The following is a 13,294-nucleotide window of genomic DNA, read 5'->3' on the forward strand; positions in this document are numbered from 1 at the left end:
AATGAAGCATGCTGCTGCTGGTAGAGAGAGAAGTGTCTGGAGGGTGGAGGTGGGGACATGAAAGAGGCTGGTAAATGCTGCCTTGGAAATGATACCATCCCAGTTGAGCGACGTGGCAGGTCTTTAGACAGAACCCGGGCTACTGTTCACAGCATATTGTTAGTGAGGGAAAACGTTGTTCACGTCAATGTGGTGGCTAAAGGAGATACTGTTCACAGCATATTGTTAGTGAGGGAAAAACGTTGTTCACATCAATGTGGTGGCTAAAGGAGATACTGTTCACAGCATATTGTTAGTGAGGGAAAACGTTGTTCACGTCAATGTGGTGGCTGAAAAAGGAGATACTGTTCACAGCATATTGTTAGTGAGGGAAAACGTTATTCACATCAATGTGGTGGCTAAAGGAGATACTGTTCACAGCATATTGTTAGTGAGGGAAAGCGTTCTTCACGTCAATGTGGTGGCTAAAGGAGATACTGTTCACAGCATATTGTTAGTGAGGGAAAGCGTTCTTCACGTCAATGTGGTGGCTAAAGGAGATACTGTTCACAGCATATTGTTAGTGAGGGAAAGCGTTCTTCACGTCAATGTGGTGGCTAAAGGAGATACTGTTCACAGCATATTGTTAGTGAGGGAAAGCGTTCTTCACGTCAATGTGGTGGCTAAAGGAGATACTGTTCACAGCATATTGTTAGTGAGGGAAAGCGTTCTTCACGTCAATGTGGTGGCTAAAGGAGATACTGTTCACAGCATATTGTTAGTGAGGGAAAGCGTTCTTCACGTCAATGTGGTGGCTAAAGGAGATACTGTTCACAGCATATTGTTAGTGAGGGAAAGCGTTCTTCACGTCAATGTGGTGGTTAAAGGAGATACTGTTCACAGCATATTGTTAGTGAGGGAAAGCGTTCTTCACGTCAATGTGGTGGCTAAAGGAGATACTGTTCACAGCATATTGTTAGTGAGGGAAAGCGTTCTTCACGTCAATGTGGTGGCTAAAGGAGATACTGTTCACAGCATATTGTTAGTGAGGGAAAGCGTTCTTCACGTCAATGTGGTGGCTAAAGGAGATACTGTTTTTGACGGAAGAAGAAGTTTGTTTTATACAGTATTCAGTTTTAGTCCTTTGAATGTTTGTTAATTTACTTGAACAAGAGTAAAATATGTATAAAGGTGCACTTAGAAAAGCTCGTTTTATGCTCAGCTCAGATTGAATATGAAGGCTTTATTGGAGTAATGTCAGTGTGTATGGTGGTGGTCATTGCCATGCGTTTTCTCTCCAAAGTGGATTGTGTTCTTTTCTCCCCTAAGTAATTATGGAAAATGGAGAAAAACATGTAAATGGGGGTGGAGGGGCGAGAGTATTCACACGAGACACAGACCAAGAAAAATGGAACGAGGGCACCATAAATAAACATGGCATATTTGCTGAAAGAAAGAAAGAAAACAGCATGAGAGGTAGCAGGAGGAGAGGAGAGGAGGGAGAGTGCCAGTGTGTGGGATGTGTATGTGGGGAGTGTTGGGCATGTGTGTTGGTGAGGTGGTACAGTACAGTGTGGTCAGGTTAGGGACCACCCATGCTGAGTGTTGGATACAGACAGGCTGGCTACTCTGGGTAGGGGTGGTCGGTCAGTGGCTGGCTGTAGTCAAGGCCGCTGCCCCAGCCCAGACGTCTGAGGAAATTCAAGGCTTTACTGTAGTCTGGTGCCAGGAGCAGTCTTCTCCTATGACCCACCTATTACTTATCCTGCTACTACTACACACTCACTACCAACACACACTCACTACCAACACACACTCACTACCAACACACACTCACTACCAACACACACTCACTACCAACACACACTCACTACCAACACACACTCACTACCAACACACACTCACTACCAACACACACTCACTACCAACACACACTCACTACCAACACACACTCACTACCAACACACACTCACTACCAAGACACACTCACTACCAACACACACTCACTACCAACACACACTCACTACCAACACACACTCACTACCAACACACACTCACTACCAACACACACTCACTACCAACACACACTCACTACCAACACACACTCACTACCAACACACACTCACTACCAACACACACTCACTACCAACACACACTCACTACCAACACACACTCACTACCAACACACACCCACTACCAACACACACTCACTACCAACACACACTCACTACCAACACACACCCACTACCAACACACACTCACTACCAACACACACTCACTACCAACACACACTCACTACCAACACACACTCACTACCAACACACACTCACTACCAACACACACTCACTACCAACACACACTCACTACCAACACACACTCATTACCAACACACACTCACTACCAACACACACTCACTACCAACACACACTCACTACCAACACACACTCACTACCAACACACACTCACTACCAACACACACTCACTACCAACACACACTCACTACCAACACACACTCACTACAAACACACACTCACTACCAACACACACTCACTACCAACACACACTCACTACCAACACACACTCACTACAAACACACACCCACTACCAACACACACTCACTACCAACACACACTCACTACCAACACACACTCACTACCAACACAAACTCACTACCAACACACACCCATTACCAACACACACTCACTACCAACACACACTCACTACCAACACACACTCACTACCAACACACACTCACTACCAACACACACTCACTACCAACACACACTCACTACCAACACACACTCACTACCAACACACACTCACTACCAACACACACCCACTACCAACACACACTCACTACCAACACACACTCACTACCAACACACACTCATTACCAACACACACTCACTACCAACACACACTCACTACCAACACACACTCACTACCAACACACACTCACTACCAACACACACTCACTACCAACACACACTCACTACCAACACACACTCACTACCAACACACACTCACTACCAACACACACTCACTATCAACACACACTCACTACCAACACACACTCACTACCAACACACACTCACTACCAACACACACTCACTACCAACACACACTCATTACCAACACACACTCACTACCAACACACACTCACTACCAACACACACTCACTACCAACACACACTCACTACCAACACACACTCACTACCAACACACACTCACTACCAACACACATCCACTATCAACACACACTCACTACCAACACACACTCACTACAAACACACACTCACTACCAACACACACCCACTATCAACACACACTTACTACCAACACACACTCACTACCTAGACACACTCACTACCAACACACACTCACTACCAACACACACCCAACACACACCCACTACCAATACACACTCACTACCAACACACACTCACTACCAACACACACCCACTACCAACACACAGCCACTACCAACACACACTCACTACCAACACACACCCACTATCAACACACACCCAACACACACCCACTACCAACACACACCCAACACACACCCACTACCAACACACACTCACTACCAACACACACCCACTACCAACACACACCCACTACCAACACACACCCAACACACACCCACTACCAACACACACCCACTACCAACACACACCCACTACCAACACACACCCACTACCAACACACACCCACTACCAACACACACCCAACACACACCCACTACCAACACACACTCACTACCAACACACACCCACTACCAACACGCACCCACTACCAACACACACTCACTACCAACACACACCCACTACCAACACACACCCACTACCAACTCACACCCACTACCAACATGCACCCAACACACACCCACTACCAACACACACCCACTACCAAGTTTCTTGCTCTCTCTCGTTCATTCTCGCTCTCTCTCAGTCTCTCTCTCATTCTCTCTCTCTCTCTCTCTCTCTCATACTCTCTCTCTCTCTCTCTCTCTCTCTCTCTCTCTCTCTCTTTCTCTCTCTCTCTGTCTCTGTTCTCTTTTCTGAGGAGGATCATTAAAACATATAGTGCCTTGCGAAAGTATTCGGCCCCCTTGAACTTTGCGACCTTTTGCCACATTTCAGGCTTCAAACATAAAGATATAAAACTGTATTTTTTTGTGAAGAATCAACAACAAGTGGGACACAATCATGAAGTGGAACGACATTTATTGGATATTTCAAACTTTTTTAACAAATCAAAAACTGAAAAAGTGGGCGTGCAAAATTATTCAGCCCTTTTACTTTCAGTGCAGCAAACTCTCTCCAGAAGTTCAGTGAGGATCTCTGAATGATCCAATGTTGACCTAAATGACTAATGATGATAAATACAATCCACCTGTGTGTAATCAAGTCTCCGTATAAATGCACCTGCACTGTGATAGTCTCAGAGGTCCGTTAAAAGCACAGAGAGCATCATGAAGAACAAGGAACACACCAGGCAGGTCCGAGATACTGTTGTGAAGAAGTTTAAAGCCGGATTTGGATACAAAAATATTTCCCAAGCTTTAAACATCCCAAGGAGCACTGTGCAAGCGATAATATTGAAATGGAAGGAGTATCAGACCACTGCAAATCTACCAAGACCTGGCCGTCCCTCTAAACTTTCAGCTCATACAAGGAGAAGACTGATCAGAGATGCAGCCAAGAGGCCCATGATCACTCTGGATGAACTGCAGAGATCTACAGCTGAGGTGGGAGACTCTGTCCATAGGACAACAATCAGTCGTATATTGCACAAATCTGGCCTTTATGGAAGAGTGGCAAGAAGAAAGCCATTTCTTAAAGATATCCATAAAAAGTGTCGTTTAAAGTTTGCCACAAGCCACCTGGGAGACACACCAAACGTGTGGAAGAAGGTGCTCTGGTCAGATTAAACCCAAATTGAACTTTTTGGCAACAATGCAAAACGTTATGTTTGGCGTAAAAGCAACACAGCTGAACACACCATCCCCACTGTCAAACATGGTGGTGGCAGCATCATGGTTTGGGCCTGCTTTTCTTCAGCAGGGACAGGGAAGATGGTTCAAATTGATGGGAAGATGGATGGAGCCAAATACAGGACCATTCTGGAAGAAAACCTGATGGAGTCTGCAAAAGACTTGAGACTGGGACGGAGATTTGTCTTCCAACAAGACAATGATCCAAAACATAAAGCAAAATCTACAATGGAATGGTTCAAAAATAAACATATCCAGGTGTTAGAATGGCCAAGTCAAAGTCCAGACCTGAATCCAATCGAGAATCTGTGGAAAGAACTGAAAACTGCTGTTCACAAATGCTCTCCATCCAACCTCACTGAGCTCAAGCTGTTTTGCAAGGAGGAATGGGAAAAAATGTCAGTCTCTCGATGTGCAAAACTGATAGAGACATACCCCAAGCGACTTACAGCTGTAATCGCAGCAAAAGGTGGCGCTACAAAGTATTAACTTAAGGGGGCTGAATAATTTTGCACGCCCAATTTTTCAGTTTTTGATTTGTTAAAAAAGTTTCAAATATCCAATAAATGTCGTTCCACTTCATGATTGTGTCCCACTTGTTGTTGATTCTTCACAAAAAAATACAGTTTTATATCTTTATGTTTGAAGCCTGAAATGTGGCAAAAAGTCGCAAAGTTCAAGGGGGCCGAATACTTTCGCAAGGCACTGTAATTCTCCTCTCAATTCACCATCACAAATGGCTTCATTATCAGTTCCATACTTTGAAATCAACATGTTTTCCCTTGGTGAGAATCTGTCCCTCCTGTAGTAGGCATACTTTGTAAGGGTCCCAGTTTAATGGTGGAGGGGGCTATAGATCCCCTCTTCACCCCCTTCCCTCTCCACTCCCCCAGGACTCTCCCCAGTCCACAGTCCCTGTGATGTGTAGAGGCATAGCAGCAAAGCAAACCCCTTGGATTTACACGGCATTAAGCACAAAAGCAGGATTTAGTACTGGGCCATAAACATCCCTCTTTCAAGTGCACTTCCCAAGAGAAAGGCCCCACTGTCAATGTCTGCTTCTGCTGGAGAGGCCAGAGAGCTGGCCTCTGGTGCTGCTGTCACTGTCCACAGTGTTTGTGAGAAATGACTCCCCATCACTCCACCAAAGAGGATCTCACTCTGCTCTCTAGCACAGTACCCTCACTAGCATACCCTCTAGAATAGAGCACCCTATGCCCTGGGACCAAGTCCCCTTAATAAAGAGTCTTTACTCCTGGGCTCACTCACACAGCACCACAACACATCATACTTTGACAGGTCCACACTCCACTCTTTCATGCTGTGGTAAAAGACTAATGTGCTACCTGGAAATTCCCCTTGATGAGCAGTTCAGTGACGAGGGTGTAATATCTCTTCCACCACACTTGGGGAGGTACTGAAAGTCTATGGCTCTATTTCAAACAGATAGAGAGGCCCCTAGATGTAAAGATCTGTGTCTCCAGCCAAGGCAGCCTTCCCCAGACTCTGTCCCTGTGATCTGTCCTGATGAAACACCACTATATCTACAATTAAACAAAAGAGACACATATTTACACCATCTGCTGCACTCCCCTCAGTCTATCTGCTTGTTTACAACCCTCACCAGGCCCTTATCAAGCATAGATTACTCTCACAACAACTTCAAATCAGTTTGATCATGTTAGTCATTTTGTTTATCCTACCGCAGGTCCTTTAATGCTTACTTCATTTCATTTTCTCCCCTCGTGACCCAGTTTTACTCTGTCCTCTGTGGGGCTGGTCTGGCTGCTCGTAAAGATGGCCAACCAAAGGGATGAGGCAGGCCGGGGCGAGGTAGCGAGGCACCTCGGCGGCACTGTTATCTGCTCTTAAAAATGCCCCCGTCCTCTTAATATACAACAGCTTTGAGTTAATTAGTACTCTAAACAAGCTTCCAGTCTGCATGTTACAGACTTTTAGCAGTGGTAAAACAGCACTGGGGGATTGGGTTACCCTGCTGTTAGTATGGAGAACAGTGGACTTTACTAGAGATCTTCGTCCTCACCATCAAAGTGCTTGTAGTTTGGCTCCAGGGGGAAAGCGCTTCAGATTCTGGTGCTGTATTGATGATGTAACTGATCACATCAGTGGGGATTGTAAACCGGACCGGAGGAGTACAAATAAAACCTCCAGGACCGTAACTGGACACCCTCCCTGGCATGCCATGCACTTTCAGGGGTTTTCTTTGAGGGAGGGGGGAGGGAGGGGCGAGGGGGAGGGAGGGAGGGAGGGAGGGAGGGAGGGAGGGAGGGAGGGGTGTGCAGAAACAGGCAGAGCGGTCTGGAACGAGGCACAGTCCAATTTAATCGAGTCTCCTTTTGAATGGCCTTCTCTCTCTTTTCATCTAGTTCTACTTAGAGCAGGGAGAGAGATTGAGTCTTTGTCCTTCGGGATTACAATGTCACTTGTTTTAAGATAGCAGATGTTTTGATTACGGTGTTAGGGGCTTATCAGAAGTTTAAAGCTCAAGGCTCTGTGTTTTTTTCCCAAACTCTCGTTTTTTATTCCTCTAGTCGTCCCTTGTTGTTGTTAAACTAATTCCGCTCAGGGAGAGATTACTGTTATGTGAATCAAGTATTAAACTCGATAAACACAATTAGGGAATCAACTAGAGGCTTGTGACAATTAAAAGCAAAATGTTGAAGTAAATCTGATCTGTAACAGAGCATGTGTTTCTTACGTAACAGAGTCATCAAAGCTGTGTGAATGCGACCATGGAAAGCCAGTGAGTTAAGAAGACAGAAAGGCAGAAATAGACGCTAAGTAAGCAGAGCTCTGTTCTGTCTGTTTGTTTAGCCTCTGCATCAATCAACCACATCGACCGGCACTTGATTGGACTGTTAGGGGCTGTCTCCTTGACAATCACACCCACTTTTTATTCCTCCCCAATAGCAACAAATCCAGTTTTATTTTAACGTCAGAGCCCAGGCTGTCTTTCATATGGCTTTCTGTAATTATATAGGAGTGAATGGCAGCACAGCCATATGTTAGCAGCATGGGTAGCAGTCCATGAAATGACTTAATAAAATGGTGGTGACTGCTGTTGTTGGCCAAACACATGTTTCTGTGAAGAGGATATTTTTATAGAGAGATAATGGCCATGGATTGGAGGAATTTTTATTAGTTTCTCTAATGGCTGTATTTCATCCAACCCAGTGACAACTCCAGACTCTAGGTCAGTATATTGGGGGTAGTGATTGGAGGTCTGCTCCCTGCCCACAGGGGCCAACTGACTGGGAGATTGTGATGATAGGTGGGGGTCAGAGAAGTTTGGGGGGGGGGGGGCTTCCTTGTCGTGCTGTGATGGAGTGCTGCTCTCTGGCCACAGTAACAGTTAGCTGTCATTGCCCATGCCCCAGCCATCCAGCCCACAGGCCCCATCCCCAACAGCCCCGCGATCATCCAGCCCACAGGCCCCATCCCCAACAGCCCCGCGATCCTCCAGCCCACAGGCACTCACATCTCTCACACGGATCCAGGCCAGGTGGAAATTCCTGCTCTCTCATGAGCTGCCGTGTATCTCCTGCACATTGAGATGGCAACAGTCCATGCATTCCTGAAAGATGGAGCTGGTACGGTGTGAGACGAAGTGACACACACACACACAAGATAATAAATATTCCCTGAAAGGCTGAAATGTATCTTCACACGGTGCAGGTTAAGGAATGGAGCTCCCCAGATGAAATGGGGGATGCTTTTAATCAGAAAACCCCTGTTAGGTCAATTTCAATGTGTCTGAGGGTCCTCACACTTACAATAACACAGTAACAATCCATACTTTATTACCTATGTCTATAATTATAACTCTGAGCTGGCATTGTTGCACCGTATGTTTAGCAGTGATATAAAGATCCCACTGATATGGGTTTTCTATGGAGACCATTGTTGGTTCACTCTTTTAATCCAGCAGCCTTAAACGCTCTCGTCATTGGCCAGGTCTGGTTCTACTTATCTAGCTCAGAGCTGCTTTTCCTCCTCCTGCTCCTGTGAAGGACCTCCACGTGACTTCCGCTGTCAACCCTTACTCTTCCACCTCCCAACCCCCTCTCCCCCAATCTCCCAACCCCCTTTCCCCCAATCTCCCAACCTCCTCTCCCCCAATCTCCCAACCCCCTCTCCCCCAATCTCCCAACCCCCTCTCCTCCAAGCCCTCCAGCCTGCACAGGGTGGCTATATCCACACCCCTCCCAGGACTTATACCGTCCACTGATCCACTCATTTTGAGTCCCTCTACACTTTATTCATCTCCATTTATCCCTCTGACTGGAAATGATCCCTATTGTAGTTTCACTTTATATAGAGAATTATTGTTCTTAGATCTGTGTTCTATTTGGAGCTATTTTGGACTTTAGGCTATTGAAATATTACATTTATTTATGTTACTACAAAAATATACGAAGTTACAAAAAAATCTCTAATGTAATACAGACATAATTATTTCCTCCCCATAATATTTTGCCCCCCATAGCATCTACCAAGAGCACAGAGTGTGCTGGTACTTGTTGTTTGGCTTTAAAGAAGTTCCATTGCCTTAGTTAAAAGAGAAAAGACCAGTGCCTTGTTGTCAGCCCTCACTTCAAAGTGGAAAAGGTTTCCTCACATGTGGTTTTAAATGGTGTGGAGGAACAGCAGGCGACTTCTAAGGGTTAAATGATAATAGCTGCAGACAGTTCCCAGATTAAAGATACTATTTAATTACACAAGGGCTAGCTAACCACCTCCACATCCCAGCCTGCCAGGCAGACACACTCCTATAAAGCAAAGCAACACCACAACACAACAACTCACACATACTGCAGAACTTGTGTACATGTGTGTGGGTGCCTTTGTATGTTATATGTCCGTGCTTGTATTTGTGTTATAGGTGAGTGTTAACATAGAGAAGGTGTAGAGAGAGCCTGAAGAGAAGCTCTACTCTCAGGGGCCTGGCTGGCTGGCTGGCTGTTTGGCAGGCAGGAAGGCAGACAGACAGGCAGGCAGGCAGGCAGACAGACATATGGCCCTGCTCAAGAGCTAGTGAGGGCCTGATTCCTCTCATATGTGCAGCACAGTATCCCCAGGCCGTAGAGCCGGCCTCCCTCCCTCTGCTGTGGTCATTTAACAGCAGTAGAGCTTGAAGAAGCATGACAGGCCCAGGGGTCCAGGGCCCAGGGGTCCAGAGCCCAGGGGTCCAGGGGCTAGCCAGGCCAGGGCCCCAATACAGGGTTAATCAGTAGCAGCTTCCTTTCTCACTTGATATATATTTTGGGGGTATGACTAGGGAACTTTCAATAAATTCCCTGGTTGACAAAAGCTTCCTTTACACAATCAAACCATTGTTGACAGTGTATGCGTTTAAAGGCTGAAATTGGCATACAGTTGAAGTTACACACGTGTCTGTCTCAAGGTAGAATTCATTCCATTACATGCAAATACTCATTGAGCTGTAATTGTATATACTTTTTCTTCTTCACCATTATCATTGATGAACAGACTACGCCACAAATTCCTGAATACATCATTTGCTTTTATTAACCTACCAGTCTTTCGCGGTCTCTCTGAGTCTGTTTTTGAAATCCCACATAAACACATTAGAAAGAATAGCAGTCTGTTTAGAGATGTTCAGGATGCAGCTCCATGTCCCAGTGTTGCAAAGCGCTGATAGAATTCACAGGGGAAGCTCTATAAAAGCGGGTCCTGTCTGCCCAGCCAATAGGGACCTCCTAATTAAACACAGAGTCCTTTGTGTCACACACACATTGGTTTTTGAATGAAGGCAACAATCCCTCTCCCCTCTATATGGGCACAGAGAGATGCGTCTCTGTGCCCTGTCGTCTGTCTGTCTGTCTGTCTGTCTGTCAGGTGCTACTGCCACTATGCTAGTCAGTGTGCAGGTGTGCTGCTCCAAGTCTACTGCAGCAGTGTGCTGTGTGGCTCTCCTATTTTTGTCACACACTTATTCCTTGAACATGACTCGTAGCATTCTAACCTATAGTGGAACATACAGGAGATTATCAGGGCAAATGCAAGAGTGGGAGTCATTGACTACAGTTTGTAGATATCCACCCCCAGCCTAAGTGGTCCATTTCTGCCCGTTGCCATAGTCTTTAAAGGTCACTCTGGCTCCTGCTCGGCTTTCATTATTTACAGACATTGTAATAAGGTTCCTTGCCTGTCACACCCTATCTAAAGATCATGTGACACAAGCCAATACAGTAATTCCCCCAATTTACTGGCTCACTGTATTTTTATTGATGTTTTATTTAACCTTTATTTAACTAGGCAAGTCAGTTAAGAACAATTCTTATTTACCATGACGACCTAGCCCCGGCCATACCCTCCCACAACCCGGACGACGCTGGGCCAATTGTGCACCGCCATATGGGACTCCCAATCATGGCAAATGACAATACAGTCCGGGATCGAACCAGGGTCTGTAATGATACCTCTTACACTGAGAGGCAGTGCCTTAGACCGCTGCGCCACTCAGGAGCCTGTACGGTACTGTAGTCTACACACAATATGCTTTGCCCTTGTAATCCAATGAACGGTAATTGCACCCAACATTTTATTTGGTTAACATTTTAGCGAGAACAAAGCACACTACTACCATATAATGGGGAATCATTTCAAATGAACTTTAGATAAACACAAGGGAGGCTGCTAATTGAACAACGATAATGGCTCCTAATTTATGCCTCTCAGATGTTTCTGTTGTTTTCCAGGGCGCAAATGATCTTCTAAGAGACTCTTATTAATGCATTGGCAAAACACACCAAAATAGACATTGTTAAAGGGAATGTGTAAGTTCCCCAATTAGCCCAGCCAGACTAACTGCTAGCATTATAGCAAGAGAATAATAGAGCAGGGAGTGATAGGGTGTTTCCAGACGGTGTTAGCTAGGCTGGCAGTAGTGGGATTATTCGGGGGCCCTAACGGTCTCATCATATCAGCTTGGCTTGAGCCCAGGGAGGGAGATAGCTCTATAGATCCAGCCTTACATAACATGCTCGCCCACCAGTTAAAGGAGACTGTTAGCTGATGAAGATGTGCACATGCAAGACCAGAGATAAAAGAAAGCGTTGACCCAACTCATTAGCCCCTGTGATTTAATATATTGACACTTGGATGCAAATAATTCCATTTAGTGGCCTGTGTTGGGCGGGGGGAGGGATCAATTTAATTAGTTATGAAATGTGACTTCTTGTCAGGAAGCAGAAGAAACGCTGACGTTAAATAAAGTCGTGTGCAATTTGAACAATAAAGCTATCGCGCCCCTGTTAAAACTTAATGATGCACAAAAAGGGCTTAATAGATACAACCTCAGCAATGGCTGTGATGGTTTGGAAATTAAGCTAAGTGGACGAGCAGCAAGACTAGTAATGTCGCTGGCCTGTTAAAACAAATTCAGACGTTATGAACACAAACAGTGCAGACTATCTGGGACGATTCGGTCTATAGGTTTTTGTCGACGTACATCTGCTTTGCCGCTGAAAGACTCTTCCGGCTTCCTTTTCTTCGTTAGGTCAGGGTTAAGGCTTCGTTAGGTCAGGGTTAAGGCTTCGTTAGGTCAGGGTTAAGGCTTCGTTAGGTCAGGGTTAAGGCTTCGTTAGGTCAGGGTTAAGGCTTCGTTAGGTCAGGGTTAAGGCTTCGTTAGGTCAGGGTTAAGGCTTTGTTAGGTCAGGGTTAAGGCTTCGTTAGGTCAGGGTTAAGGCTTTGTTTAGGTCAGGGTTAAGGCTTCGTTTAGGTCAGGGTTAAGGCTTCGTTAGGTCAGGGTTAAGGCTTCGTTAGGTCAGGGTTAAGGCTTCGTTAGGTCAGGGTTAAGGCTTCGTTTAGGTCAGGGTTAAGGCTTTGTTAGGTCAGGGTTAAGGCTTCGTTAGGTCAGGGTTAAGGCTTCGTTAGGTCAGGGTTAAGGCTTCGTTAGGTCAGGGTTAAGGCTTCGTTAGGTCAGGGTTAAGGCTTCGTTAGGTCAGGGTTAAGGCTTCGTTAGGTCAGGGTTAAGGCTTTGTTAGGTCAGGGTTAAGGTACACACCGAGAGTGGGGATATTGAGTGGCCTTATTATTGCACTAGGCTCCATTTCCTCTGACACTGGGCCCTAGCTTGTGAATGGCAAACTGGAGAGAGTGTAAACGTTGGAAGATACACATCCCCAGTACTTACACGATGTGATGGGTTCATAGAGGCTGCCTGCCTGGCACACAATGGCACATTTGTGTGGGGAACATATGCTAGGAACGCACATGTCTTTGTTGGTGATGTAAGCATGTACATAAACACGCCTCCATTATTAATGTTAA

The 13,294-nt window shown here is 45.7% G+C and overlaps 1 protein-coding gene across 51 annotated transcripts in view; it reads left to right on the forward strand.

Moving 5' to 3' along the window:
• The window catches only part of LOC100136290 (SOX-LZ), a 200,174-nt gene that overhangs the window by 121,673 nt on the left and 65,207 nt on the right, over positions 1–13,294 (forward strand).

This window comes from Oncorhynchus mykiss, chromosome 6 (genome assembly GCF_057628025.1).
Source record: "Oncorhynchus mykiss isolate SJ-2025 chromosome 6, ASM5762802v1, whole genome shotgun sequence".
Classification (NCBI taxonomy): Eukaryota; Metazoa; Chordata; class Actinopteri; order Salmoniformes; family Salmonidae; genus Oncorhynchus; species Oncorhynchus mykiss.